At 40.0% G+C, this 14,144-nt stretch overlaps 1 protein-coding gene across 2 annotated transcripts in view; it reads left to right on the top strand.

Annotated features, from left to right (window-relative positions):
- Nucleotides 1-4,894: 4,894 nt before the first annotated feature.
- Nucleotides 4,895-14,144, top strand: part of GLI1 (GLI family zinc finger 1) — a 184,996-nt gene continuing 175,746 nt past the window's right edge. For both annotated transcript variants that reach the window (XM_073663323.1, XM_073663324.1), the window contains exon 1: nucleotides 4,895-5,512. The gene's annotated coding sequence lies outside the window, so the exon portion shown is untranslated. The remainder of the gene's footprint in view (nucleotides 5,513-14,144) is intronic.

The raw sequence follows: 14,144 nt of genomic DNA, 5'->3' as shown, positions 1-14,144 counted from the left end.
TAACGAGAAAAAAATTCTAAACGCTAGAATGCAATAACGGGCGATCAAAACATCGTATCTACCCCAAAATGGTATCAATAAAAACTTCAGCTCGGCACGCAAAAACTAAGCCCTCACCCGGCCCTAGATCCTGAAAAATGGAGACACTACGGGTCTTGGAAAATGGCACCATTTTTTTATTTTTTTTTAGCAGATATGGCTTTTTCTTTGCCACTTTGCCCTGAAGGCCAGCATCCCGGAGTCGCCTCTTCACTGTAGACGATGACACTGGCATTTTGCGTGTACTATTTAATGAAGCTGCCAGTTGAGGAGCTGTAAGGCGTCAATTTTTCAAACTAGAGACTCTAATGTACTTGTCTTGTTGCTCAGTTGTGCAGCGGGGCCCCCCACTTCTCTTTCTGCTCTGGTTAGAGCCTGTTTGTGCTCTCCTCTGAAGGGAGTAGTACACATCGTTGTAGGAAATCTTCAGTTTCTTGGCAACTTCTCTCATGGAATAGCCTTCATTTCTAAGAACAAGAATACACACTCGAGTTTCACATGAAAGTTCTCTTTTTCTGGCCATTTTGAGAGTTTCATAAAACAAACAAATGTAATGCTCCAGATTCTCAACTAGCTCAAAGGAAGGTCAATTTTATAGCTTCTCAAATCAGCCAAACCGTTTTCAGCTGGGCTAACATACTTGTGCAAGGGTTTTCTAGGGTTTTCTAAACATCCATTAGCCTTCTTACACAGTTAGCAAACACAATGTACCATTAAAACACTGGAATGGTGGTTGTTGGAAATGGGCCTCTATACACCTATGTAGATATTGCAATAAAAAGAAGACGTTTGCAGCTAGAAGAGTCATTTACCACATTAACAATGTATAGAGTGTATTTCTGATTCATTTAATGTTAGGTTCATTGAAAAAAAATGTTCTTTTCTTTCAAAAATAATGAAATTTCTAAATGACCCCAAACTTTTGAACAGTAGTGTATAGCTTTATTATGAAACAGAAAAATAAAACATTTAAAAATGTGCAAACTGCAACGGAACCTGTTTCTTAAGCCAAAAACTGGTACTGGAATACATCTTATATGACAGCCACGATAGCTAAAAGAGCCAAGTAAATATAATGGGTATCTCAAATTGGTATAAATAAACACTTCCCCTAGCATACGTGTCAAACTCAAGGCCCACGGGCCGAATCCGGCCTACCATGTAATTTTATGCGGCCCACGAGGTCAGGACACAATTCAACACTGCTCCGACCAGCTCTCTGTACGGGGAAAGTGGAGAGCCGGTAGCAGCAGTGTTGAAGTGTGCGCCGGAGCTCAAAATCTAAGATGGCAGCCTCCCCTGTGCTGGCACCACCCCCTCTACTAAGTACTGGCTGCGTTCGACATCACCCCAGCCAGTGCTTAGCAGAGTGGGGTGGAGCCGGCACAGGGAGCTGATGCGATCTTTGAATCTGACCAGATGCAATGAGTAGTAGAAGCCAGCACAAGGAGCAGGTGGCATCTTTGTCAGAGTGAACAGTGCACACCGTGAACACAGCCTGCACAAACCATGAACACAGTGATCGCAATCAGCCTGCACAAATGGTGAAACAAATGGTGAACGCAGTGATCGTAGTCAGCCAACACAAATGGTGACTGCATGATCGCAGCCAGCCTGCACAAACTGTAAACTCAGTGATCGCCGTCAGCCTGCACAAACTGTGAACTCAGTCAGTTAGCACAAACTGTGAAAGCAGTGATCATAGTCAGCCTGCACAAATGGTGAATGCAGTTATCGCTGTCGGTCAGCACAAATAGTAAATGCAGTGATCACAGTCAGCCTGTACAAACAGCGAATGCCATGCACGCAGTCAGCCAGCCCCATCGGTGAACACAGTAATCGCAGTCAGCCAACAGAAACAGTGAATGCAGTCAGCCAGCACAAAGAGTGAACACCGTGAATGCAGTCAGCCGGCACAAACAGTGAACTGAGTCAGCCAGCATAAATAGTGATCCCCATGAATGCATTCAACCAGCACAGTGAATGCAGTCAGCAAGCACAAAGAGTGAGTGCAGTCAGCCAGCACAAAGAGTGAACACTATGAACGCAGTCAGCCAGCACAAACAGTGAACGCAGTCAGCCAGCACAAAGAGTGAACACTGTGAACGCAGTCAGCCAGCACAAACAGTGAAAGCAGTGATCTTAGTCAGCCTGCACAAATGGTGAATGCAGTTATCACAGTCAGTCAGCACAAATAGTAAATGCAATGATCACAGTCAGCCTGTTCAAACAACGAACGCCATGCACGCAGTCAGCCAGCCCCATCGGTGAACACAGTAATCGAAGTCAGCCAACATAAACAGTAATCGCAGTCAGCCAACACAAACAGTGTACGCAGTCAGCCAGCACAAACAGTGAACCCCGTGAACGCATTCAACCAGCATTGTGAATGCAGTCAGCAAGAATAAACAGTGAATGCAGTCAACCAGCACAAAGAGTAAACAGTCAGCCAGTACAGTGACCGGAGTCAGCCAGCATAAATAGTGAACCCTGTGAACGCATTCAACCAACACAGTGAACACAGTCATCCAGCACAAAGAGTGAATGCAGTCAACCAACACAAAGAGTAAACACCATGAATGCAGTCAGCCTGCACAAAGGGTGAACGCAGTGAAGGCAGTCATCCAGCACAAAAGGTTAACGCAGTGCATCCAGTCAGCCAGCACAAAAAGCAAACACAGTAAGCCACCACAAAAAGTGAATGCAGTCAGCCAGCATTTTTGTGTGGTTCCATCTTTGAATCAGAGCATATGCAGCCACCCAGTACTTAGCATAGGGAGCAGTTCATCTTGGACTCTGAGGTCAGACACAGCTCTCTTAGCCCTAATACCCAGAGACATCTATCTTAGCTCTACTATCCAGGTACAGCACTCTGAGCCCCACAATCCAGGGATAGTGCTCTTAGCCCTACTACCCAAAACAGATCTCTTAGCTCTACGTCTCAGTAACAGTTCTCTTAGCCCTACTACCCATGGACAGCTCTCTTAGCCCCACTACCCAGGGACAGCACTCTTATCATTACTAACATGAACAGCTCTCTTAGCCCTATTATCCAGGAACAGAATCTGATTAATTTTTGTCTGGACTATTCCAACTCTCTACTAATTGGTCTCCCTCTTACTAAACTCTCTCCTCTCTAATCTATCCTGAATGCAGCAGCCAGGGTCATATTTCTGTCCAACCCCTACACTGATGCCTCCACCCTGTGCCAGTCATTGCACTAGTTACCTATCCACTACAAACTACAATATAAACTTATCACTCTCACCCACAAAGCTCTCCACAGTTCTGCACTGCCCTACATCTCACATTTCTGTCTGCCACCCTAACAGTGCTCTCCATTCTGCTAATGATCTAAGACTAACTGTAATGAAGCTCTGTCAGTGGTCGCCTGGGAGCTCTAAAATGGCTACCACGAACAGGCTTAGCGCATGCCACTCCGCTTACCATATCCCAGGTGTTGGCCTGGCCTTCACCCTTTAGCCCCTGTACAGGGATCTGGACATAAACAGGGGCACCTGCGCTGGAGCCATAGAATAAGCTGCTGTATGATGGTGCAGGCTGGCAGAAGTGGCCAGGCAGCTGGGTCAGAACCAAGAGGGCTAGGAAAGTACAACATCAGAAGACGCAAATAAATAGTCAATAAATCAAGCAGAGGTCAAAAACAGGAAACAAACACACTATACTGAAGCTGAACTGCCAGGACTGAACCAGAGGAGCACAAGGCTATATCTGGCAGCTTCCAGCAGTAAGCTGGAAGCTTAAGTAGAGTGCGGTGCTTTCTAACTGTCTGGAGCAGAAAGCTGAAAACCCCAGCTAGACAGCACACACACCCATTCTGCCAAACTAAACAGCGCTGTATGTGCCAGTCACCCTAATCTTATTAGCTGACCAGAGCCTGTGCTGACCGGAGCTTCTGATTCTGGCGTCTCTTCTCTCACCAGCACCCCCCACAGAATGAATACGGCTTCGCCTGGCGACAGAAGCAGACATTGCAAAAGCAGGTCCTCTTACATTGTCTGTAATTATCCCCGTTGTAAAGCACTGCGGAATATGTTGGTGCTATAGAAATACAATTATTATTAGGATTTCTTTACCCAGATAAATTGGCTCATAGGAAAAGCATCATATAGGAAAGAGGACCACATGCATATGGCCACAGGAGTGACTTTTTTTCTATTTTGTGTACAGTGTACAAAGCTGTACCATATATTACATGATGTACATTGCTCTCATTTATTATATTTATTGAAAATATACAGTTGAACTATATATTTGTATAATATCATCTGTTATATTTGTATTTAATGTTTGTACAATAAATCACTAAATAATATGTATATCACCTGAGCTATACTTGTATAGATAAATATTAATATAAAATGTACAGCAAAGGACTATATTTAGTCTAATATACAGTATTGCACTATATTTCTTGTTTCTATAATGTACAGTGTGCCACTATACAATTTGTATATAATAAACAGCATAGCAATGTGTGTATGTATATGGATACTACATATGAGACTATGTATCATTTATATGTAGATAATGTACAGCCTAGCACTATATATTATGCATTTAGAATGTATATATTTGCATTAGAAATAGTATGTTTATATAATATGAAAAGAAAGATGCATTAACCATAGTAATAATCCCAACTCTAATGAGTCTGAATAATTATTAAATGTCAGTCGGGGTTTTGAGAAAGGTTATCATGTATACATTTCAGTGCCTTGTTTTTGTCTGTGCTTCTCCCACTGGAATGTGGCTGGTTGAATGGGCTTTCCTCCACCCCCTCACTCTAGAGCATTCCAATCCGCATCCCACATGTTATCCATGCCACATCTTCCTTCCAGCCCAAGTAACCACAGACAGCATGCTGAGAGCTGAGAATCCTCTGGGTCTCCCCATCCCAACCACACACAGTGCCTAGTCTGACTGCTCAGCCTTCAACATATCCTTAAAAACTGAGCAAAAGAGACAAAAAAAGAAGACAAATCCAGACACCTTTTCCAGCTAAACAACAACAAGACCATTAAACTGCAGGAAAACTTACTGCTTCACTTAGAGACTTATGGAGGAGGCAGATTTCATGGAAATCAGATCACTCCTTTCTTGCTTCAGGGTGGTCCTCCTGTGAGAATGAAATATTTATAATTACAGCCAGAGGACAAAACAAGCACAAACTTTGCTGAAAACTCTCTCCGTCTTAAAGGGTTAAAATCCCCGAAGGAAAAGGATGTTTCGAACAAAAGCAATAATGAATTAGAAGATTATTACATCTTTTTTTTTTTTTTTGCTACTTTTTTTTTTTCTATTTAACCCCGGATTTGACACTTTTATCAACTCTTGGAAAAACCGTGGATTTTTATAAGACATTTGTCTCCATGTAAAGAAGAATTGGGCAGCAAGTAATAAAGTCTCAGCTGGATTGTTTTGGAGCTTATTACGGTGTGATAATTGTCAGGTATGGAAAGAACTTAGAGGGGTATTAATTGACTATAGATTTCCAAATATAATGATAGTAGGTGTTCAGGGTAAATGATCACTTAGCGTAGTATAGTTACTGCCCATAAAATGTCATTATTGGGAAATGTTCATGCACACAGTTATAGAGGGTCAGGGAGAGCAGTGCACACCCAGGCACATGGCGCTACACTGTGCTTACTGGAGTTTAGTCATAAAGTACTAGGATGCAGATGTAGCAGTGCTGCACATATTTCATGATAACTCTTTATTCTGTGTGGTGTCAGAACTTAAGAGTTAAGAGTTAAAATAATGCAACATATTTACATTCCGTCGTATGACAAACCCTAGATACAGTCATCCATCATCGTTACATTACGGGCCATCAAATGACAAACTCAGTTCTGCTACATCTGTTCTTTCCAATACTAATATAATAAATGGTGAAATAATAGTATGTGACAAACTAAGAGGTTGTCATCGCAAATTATTAAGAAAATGTTACTGGTTTAATGGTTCCATGGGATAACTATAGATCCACTTTTTCTTTGCATAATTTGGGAGTGCTGCCTGCTTTTCTTTTTCTATCTATCTATCTATCTATCTATCTATCTATCTATCTATCTATCTATGCCATATCTTTCTTTCTTTCTATTATCTATCTATCTATCTATCTATGCCATATCTTTCTTTCTTTCATCTACCTGTGCTGCCTCCAGTTTTCTTTTTATCTTGATGGTTTGGTATTTGTCAAGGAGGCTTTGCACCCTTATTTCTTAGATGTGCTCCATTTTTTTCAGTACATGTCTATCTGTCTGTCTATCTATCTACACATCAATGAGTATATACAGTAAGTTGCCTGCACTTCATTATACAATTAGCCTCCACTTCCTTGATGCACTGACTGGTTTTCTTTTGAGGGCTGGCGAGAACGCTGTATATTTGGAATTGCTAGTCGTGGTGTTGGCTAGTAAAATTTCACCTGTTGTCTTACAGGGGGGTCTGCTATGTGCAATTACAGGCCTAATGATATAATTCTGCAGCCTCCTTAACAGGGCTGTCAGAATAAATAGCAAGTACGGTCTATAACAGCAGTATCCAATAAAATGTGCAATTCCCTTTAGGATTCTTTCACTTTCACACTTTAGGACCCTCAATTTACGCTCTTTGTACTTAGAAATCAATATTGCAGAAAGCCATCCTTTTACTTCTAAACCGCGATATATGATGCAAAGAGGCGGTGTGCTTATATTGCGGTAGAGACTGTTGTCGTAGTGGTATATAAATCTCGTGCAGATGTAACAGAGCTGAATCAGTCTTTGGACAAAGGCCAAAATGATTTCATGTTTTCTTATTTGTGATATTACGCAGGGATGCAGGAAAACCCATTATGCTATCCCAATGTAGAAAAGTTATCCAACTAAGCAACACGAAAGGGTTAAACGGCAAATTCATCTCTGTGTATATTAGCCTGCCGTCAGTCAGCAATCTTCTTCATTTTTTTTGTCACTAGTCCTTTTTTATTTTTTTTATGTACTTTTACTTTTGAGTATTTGGCTAAGCCAAGTTTCTCGTCACTGTGTTCTCATAATCCCTAACTTATCTGAAGTTGAAAGGCCGGCATTAAGAGGGTTCTTGACTGGTAAACAATGATTAGTATGCTTTCCCTCCAAAGTGCGTCACTATTATGATAGATGGCGGAGGCAGAGAAGGACCACTTGGCCAACCTCTTCATTACTTCCACTATTCAGATTTTGGGATACTAATGCCTATGTGGAAGTCTGATGTTCTGTTTTTCAGCCTTTCTGACTTACAATGACTGTTCTAACAATTGTGGAGAGATTGAAGTGGGCCCATATTTTGTAGATAGGTTGTTCTGTTCATGTGGAGGCCCTTATAGCAATTCTCTCTTCACTTAGACGGCCAGTGTTGGTCAAGAGCTCCTTAAGCCCAACCTATGATAGTATAATGAAATCGGAAGTTCTCAGTAAAATTACACTTAATTTAGCTAAAGAAAGGGCAAGATCGCGGTTTTCAAATATTCACATAATTTATCTAACTTCAGCAATATTTATGTAGTTGTGTGGAATAATACCAGCATCTGCCTAATATATTATACACTGTAGCAATACTGATAAATACATGCTTACAGCCAGTTCTATGTAAAATCACTAATAATTCTATGGCTTTGTGCACATGTTGTGTTTTTGTTGCATTTTTTTTCAGCACAGTTTTGTCACAAAACCTGAAGGATCTCCTAGTACCAACAAAGTGAATGATATTCCTGAAGTCTCGTGCACACGTTGCTTATTTTATCCTTGCAGATTTAAACCTGCAGCGTGTCAATTTTGTCAGTTTTTTGCTGCAGATTTCACCCATACTAATGAGTGGGGAAAAAATCTGCATGTAAAAAATGCAACAAAAATGTGGGTATTTTACACTGCGTTTTTCCTGCCAATTAATCGTGTGCACATGCCCTAAGACTTAAGTCAGTTTGTCTGTATATATACAGTATGTCTTTTCTGCTGAAGACCTTGATTTCTTAGCTGATCCACTAAAACATTAAGATTTATGATATAGTATATAGTCCTTTTGCTGACTAACCACCCTTATGGCAGAGTTCATACAGCAGAAAAAATGAGGACGGTAGTTTCTAAAAACAACAGCATAATTTGACCCCGACTTCAGTGGAAGCTTTTTTCTGTGCACTCATCGCTGTGATTGCCTTTTTTAGGATTATTTGCTTTGATTCCCGTTTTGCGCCTGCTGCTCTACTGTTTCCCTATGTTTACAGTTCAGCAATAGGAATAAACAGAGCGTGCATCAGATACACACGCCGGATCCATTAGACCGGGCTTGTTTATTAACCGTTGTATGTAGACGTTCTATGCTTCACATATGAAGCGGATTTGTCAGAACTGTACGTGTTCCTGCCAGATGAGTTATAGCAACCGTTACATAATATTCTGATTTTGTCTGAATGACTGGGGGGACACCATGGAACCGGTGGCACCTACACATTTAAAGTTTTTACAAGTTTGGTGCTATGCAGAATAAATACCATAAAAATGGTCAAATGTATCCTTATATGTATCATAACTATATAGTACACAAAGCAATCAGGTGCACTTGGGCTTTGGAGCCTTAAAGGGACCAAAATGTCCCTCTGCCCCAAGTTTTGTATCACAGTGGGAGGCCCGGTTCCAAATTTTGCATTGGGATCTGAGAGCTTCCAGTTAACCCTCTGAGACCACACTGTTATGTGATACCAAAGTGTTCCCTACTATGAGGGCTTGGTAACATTAAGTATAAAAATAAATTGAAACAAAAGCCATTTACAAGAATATATAATATAATGTATCGCCTGAATACAAGTTTTTTTTTTTAATGTATCGAAACCCTATTAAAATGTAAGCCAAACCCTACACAGTACATGTATTGTATCTGAGTATTAAAACTAACTGCAGCATTTTTTCTAATTCACGCGGGATGAGAAGGCTTGGTTGCAAAATCAAATTCCATGGTTCTTAAAACTATTTTTATATTAAACATATGCAGAAATTAATAGCGGTCCAATTGTGTTCATTGGCTGTTATGCATCCAGAATAATTAAGGTTTTTATGGAGTGTAAGAGAAGCTGAGTCCGCCTTATAAACTGACAGCATCTTCTTTATCCCATTCATGTATGTAATGGGAGTTTTTAGATACACATTTTTGCATACATGAACACATGGATTTGTGCGACATTATGATATCTTCTATGAGCGTCAGAGCCATAACTTAGAACTACTGAGCCTCAATCAAAAAAGCGTTAGCTAAACTGAAAAAAATAACTGAAGTACAAGTTGGTGTATGCATGCAAAATAGGAGCATGTTCACATTGTCCATCAAACACACAAAACTCAAGGCAGAAACAAAATCAACAAGTACCCTGCTGTAAGTAAAAAAGTAAAAGCAACAATGTGTATAAATAACACAGGGAACACCGTTTTTGATCAAAAAAAGCGTAAAAGCCATCACACCAGCGCCAAGGTGTACCACAATCGGAATGGTCTTAACCTCTAATATTAAAACCTTACCCTGCGTCAAAGTGACGTCCTGTGTGAATAAGGCCATAACTTAGAGCTACTGAGCCCCAATCAAAAGCTTCATTCAGACATCCGTGTTGCACATGTGTGGCGTATCCCAATGTTTCACGGATACCACACATACCCATTATAATCTATGGTGTTATTCACATCATTTTTTTTCCGGACTGTGTGTCCATGTAGAACTCATGGAGACATGTCCATTTTTTTCCAGTGTCACTGATGAAAAGAGCCAATACAAGTCTAGGAGTCCATGAAAAACAGGTACAGCACATGTATGGTATCCATGTGCTGTCCGTAATTAACATTGCAAAGTATAGGAGAAGATTTGTGATTTATTTATCCATCTGTGAAAAACACTGATGACACAATGATGATAAATACGGACAGACGGACCAAACACTTATGAAAAACTGATCAAAAACACTGATGGCACTGGTACCATTTTTTTCATGGAGGTGTGATTGAGGCCTTTCATGGCTTCCAATATTCATGCAACATTTTGCAGTATTTGTCTTTACAGCCCCCAATGAATCTAATCGGGCAGGTCAGAATGGGGCAGCACCATGGCTCAGTGGTTAGCACTGTAGTCTTGCAGCGCTGGGGTCCTGGGTTCAAATCCCACCAAAGACAACATCTGCAAGGAGTTTGTATGTTCTCCCTGTGTTTGTGTGGGTTTTCTCCAGGGTCTCCGGTTTCCCCCCACACTCCAAAGACATACTGACAGGGAATTTAGATTGTGAGCCCCAATGGGGACAGCCATGATAAAGTATGTAAAGCGCTGCAGAATATGTTAGCACTATATGAAATAAAGATTATCATTATCACTATGCATGAAGCTTCACACATGATCATGAAGTTCTAGGTTGGAGCAGTCAGTTTTCACTTTAATTTTAATGTACACTTCTTGCATAAAGACCAATGCACAATAGTTGAATTTTCCTTGTTTGTAAATAAAATTAATTAACTTAAATGTTTAAGTTAAAAAAAAATAAAATTAATTAATTAAGTAATTCATCTTCTTGTTTATGTTGTGCTGCTGTGATACTATAATTTCCCTCGGGATCAAGTGTATCTTAACATATCACATCGTAAATAGACCCCAGATTTTATTAAGTCATTTTTCTGTCTTGTCTTTCTGTTTCCACTGGTGGAGTTTGCACCAAATGAATCTTAATGATGCAAGATGTTTCATGAATTCAACACAAATTTAAAGTTTGTTTATATTCGCCTTTTTAGAGTAAAATGTTGCCCAATCCTTTCAATAAGCTTTAAAATGTTGCACATTTGTCTTCAACTGCATGAGAAAAAAATAGATTGCTTTTTGTACTCCGCTAGGGTACTAGAGTACAATGGTGCAAACATTCTGTGACTTTTTGAAAAAGTCACAAATAATGTCTTAGCCAATAACATCTGGATAATGAAAATCATGCCCACATTGCTGAGCAATCCCCCCAAAATGAAAAGGATTGAAAGAAATAGTGTAAAAATGACTCAAAAGCCGTAACAAATTTGCGGTAAAAAATGAAAACTCCTAAAATACAAAATTTTATTGCCGAAAAATGTTACACAAAAATTGATGAATCGGGGTCACCGCTTCCATACATAATGTCCAATAATTTAAATCCTAACGTAGATAAAGTGCAAACATTGTATAAATAGATAGAGACAGATAGTCCAAAAATAATGGAGGCACACACCATATGTAGTAGAAAAATATAAATGCTATTTAATAGCCCATGTGGCGACGTTTCAGTTCAGCAGTGTGAACCTTTTTCAAGCTACTACTAATGAACGAAACATCGCCACCTGGGCTATTAAATAGAATTGATATTTTTCTACTACATATGGTGTGCTGCCTCCATTATTTTTGGACTATATTGAAAGATTAGTATGTACCTGGGGGGCTCAGTACCCTATTTCGCTAGTGCTGATTTTATCTATCTAAAAAAAAGTTACTAAACAGGCATGTCAGGAGAGCTGACATGTCCTTTCTAAATACAGTATAACTCTTAATACCATTAATCACAAGATAAACAGTTAGTCCTTTTTATATGCTGTCATACTTCATATGGCTAACTTGTCTACTGTAACTGTAAAGAACCCTTTACTATATTGATTAAATCACATGCGCTCCATATTTTAAGAAAAAAATATATTTCCATATAAATAATTAGAATGAAAAACAAAGATAATAACTGATTTTTGACCCCTATATGCACTTTGTATTATAAGATAGCCCAAATAGGGGATCCCCACTATCCATAGGGCACAATCCTGTTTATCACGCCAAGCAATTTGTTTATGTTTTATATTATTAGCATTTTTAAGTATTAATATTCAAGTACCACAAAGTGGCGGTAGACACTAAAATACTCAAAAGCATTCTGGAAATCGGGAACTCGCACATGTACAGTTGTTATATAGATGGCAGTGATCATGTAGGTAGAATAAAAAGGCTGTGCAGTGTCTCTGATGTGGTTAAAACTGTTACAAGTGGACACCTATATCATCAGATTTTGGTTAATTTAACCTAAAAAACATCTAGTAGCCTCCAGAATACAAAAAAAGTTAATAAGAAGAGCAAACATTGACAGGTCCTTAGACAATACTGTTTGTTCTGTCAACAGTTGTGCGGCACATGTTTGTAAGGCACTTATGGCGTGCTGTATGCAAACACGATGAGAGGAAGTAGTGGCTGAAGGCATTGATCTCAACCAGAGAGATGACAATTCGTCAGATCTTCTGAACGCTACAGTAGCTGCGTCTGATTTTCTACATAGAGTTAACTCAGCATCTTTTTTTTTTTAGCATTGCGGGAAATATGCCCAAATTCCAAACATAAACAAACATAGGCGGCAGCCTCAGAACCACGTTTAGAAGTAAAATGGCAGCAGCATTAAAGGAGAAGGTCTGGTGGCCTTTGTGGTTAGACCAGTTGCCTGTGAAGTGGGAGAGTCTGAGTTGCGTTACACCGCAGACAAAGTCGTTTCATATTTTTGAAGCCTGTCTGGTCTTACAAACATTTTCAAAGTATTTGTTGGATTACCCCTTCCGTCTTCTGGTTAAAAAAAAAGATCTCTATACGTGTGTTGTAATTAACTTTTTAGGATAAAGGCAAAAAATACGTCAGATAAGGAGTCAGGACGTTCCCACGTTTATTTTAATCATCGGTTTGTTACTAATATGTCAATTACAATATTCCATCCAGTGGTTTCCTCTCTAGCCAACTTGCTGAATTTTTATATGAAATATCATAGTCAACGTGTCATATTTCAAACATGAATAATTATTATGTAATACAGCAAAGACAGGGCAAAAACAGGTTAAAAAAAGAACAGTTTTGAGGAGTCACTTGAAGAATGGATCAACGTCTCTACTTTCTCTGTTGTAGAACATTTTTAAATTAGGTATGATGTATTTTCTAATTAGGAGCATGAGAAGTACATAGGAGTTTTTCATTTTTTTCATTCATAAACTCATTCCAGGTATACTTTTACATGGTGTGGAGTTCCACTTTCAGGTGTAAAGAAAACCCCAAAATTTGACTAATAGACAATAAAACTTAGGATCCATAATGCACATGGGCCATATTAGAGGCATGCATGTTAACGGCTATGTGTGCTTAACAAACCTACAAATAAATGAATAGCCATGAGAGAATAATCTATAAGGCTATGTGCCCACGATGCAGAAATGCTCAGGATTTTTTCCTGAGCATTTCTGCATCTCCCTGGCAGAAAAAAACGCATGCGGATTGTACATGCGGATTGTACATGCGGATTGTACATGCTTTTTCCTGCCAGAGACATGCGGATGTGAAGCGTTCTTCACTTGCATTTCCGGATGCGGGTTATCAAGCACTTTCCAAGCGATTATAGCATCGCTTGGAAAGTGCTTGTGACAACTAGGTCACACTATATAAATCCATGCAAACGGCATGGATTTATATAGTGTGACCCGAGAGAATGGTTAAAAATAAAAAAATAAACCTATACTTACCTTCCGATGGCCCCCGAGACTTGCTGCGCTGCTGTGCTGGCTGCCGGCAGATCGCGGTACGCTGTACTGAAAGACTTGCCGTCACATGACTGTGACGTCAGCACAGGTCCTTCAGTCCTGCACGATCTGTCGGCAAGCGACGAGAAGGAGTCCGGGGGCCGTCGGAAGGTGAATATAATCTTTATTTTTTATTTTATTCTTATTTTTATGGTACCTGGGTGTGGAGGAGAGTCTCCTGTCCTCCACACCCGGGTACCATCCGCACATTAGAACGCGCCAATTACGCAAGTACAGATGCAGTCTTGCGGAATTGGCGCGTTCTAATGCAAGTCAATGGCGGCGAAAACGCAGCGCTTCCGCAAAATTAATGGACATGCTGCGGATTTTTGAGCGCAGCATAAACGCTGCGGAAAAATCCGCAGCATGGGCATTGAAAGTGCGGAATTGCATTGGAAACCATGGGGTAAGGTTTACCAAGCGTTTCCCAAGCGTTTACGCTGCGGATATTCCGCAGCGTAAACGCTTGAAAAACGCATCGTAGGC

This window comes from Phyllobates terribilis, unplaced genomic scaffold (assembly GCF_046119375.1).
Source record: "Phyllobates terribilis strain yellow unplaced genomic scaffold, ASM4611937v1 Scaffold_2__4_contigs__length_985480577, whole genome shotgun sequence".
NCBI lineage: Eukaryota > Metazoa > Chordata > Amphibia > Anura > Dendrobatidae > Phyllobates > Phyllobates terribilis.
Note: the sequence above shows the minus strand (reverse complement) of the source record. Positions and strands in the feature narration are given on the sequence as shown.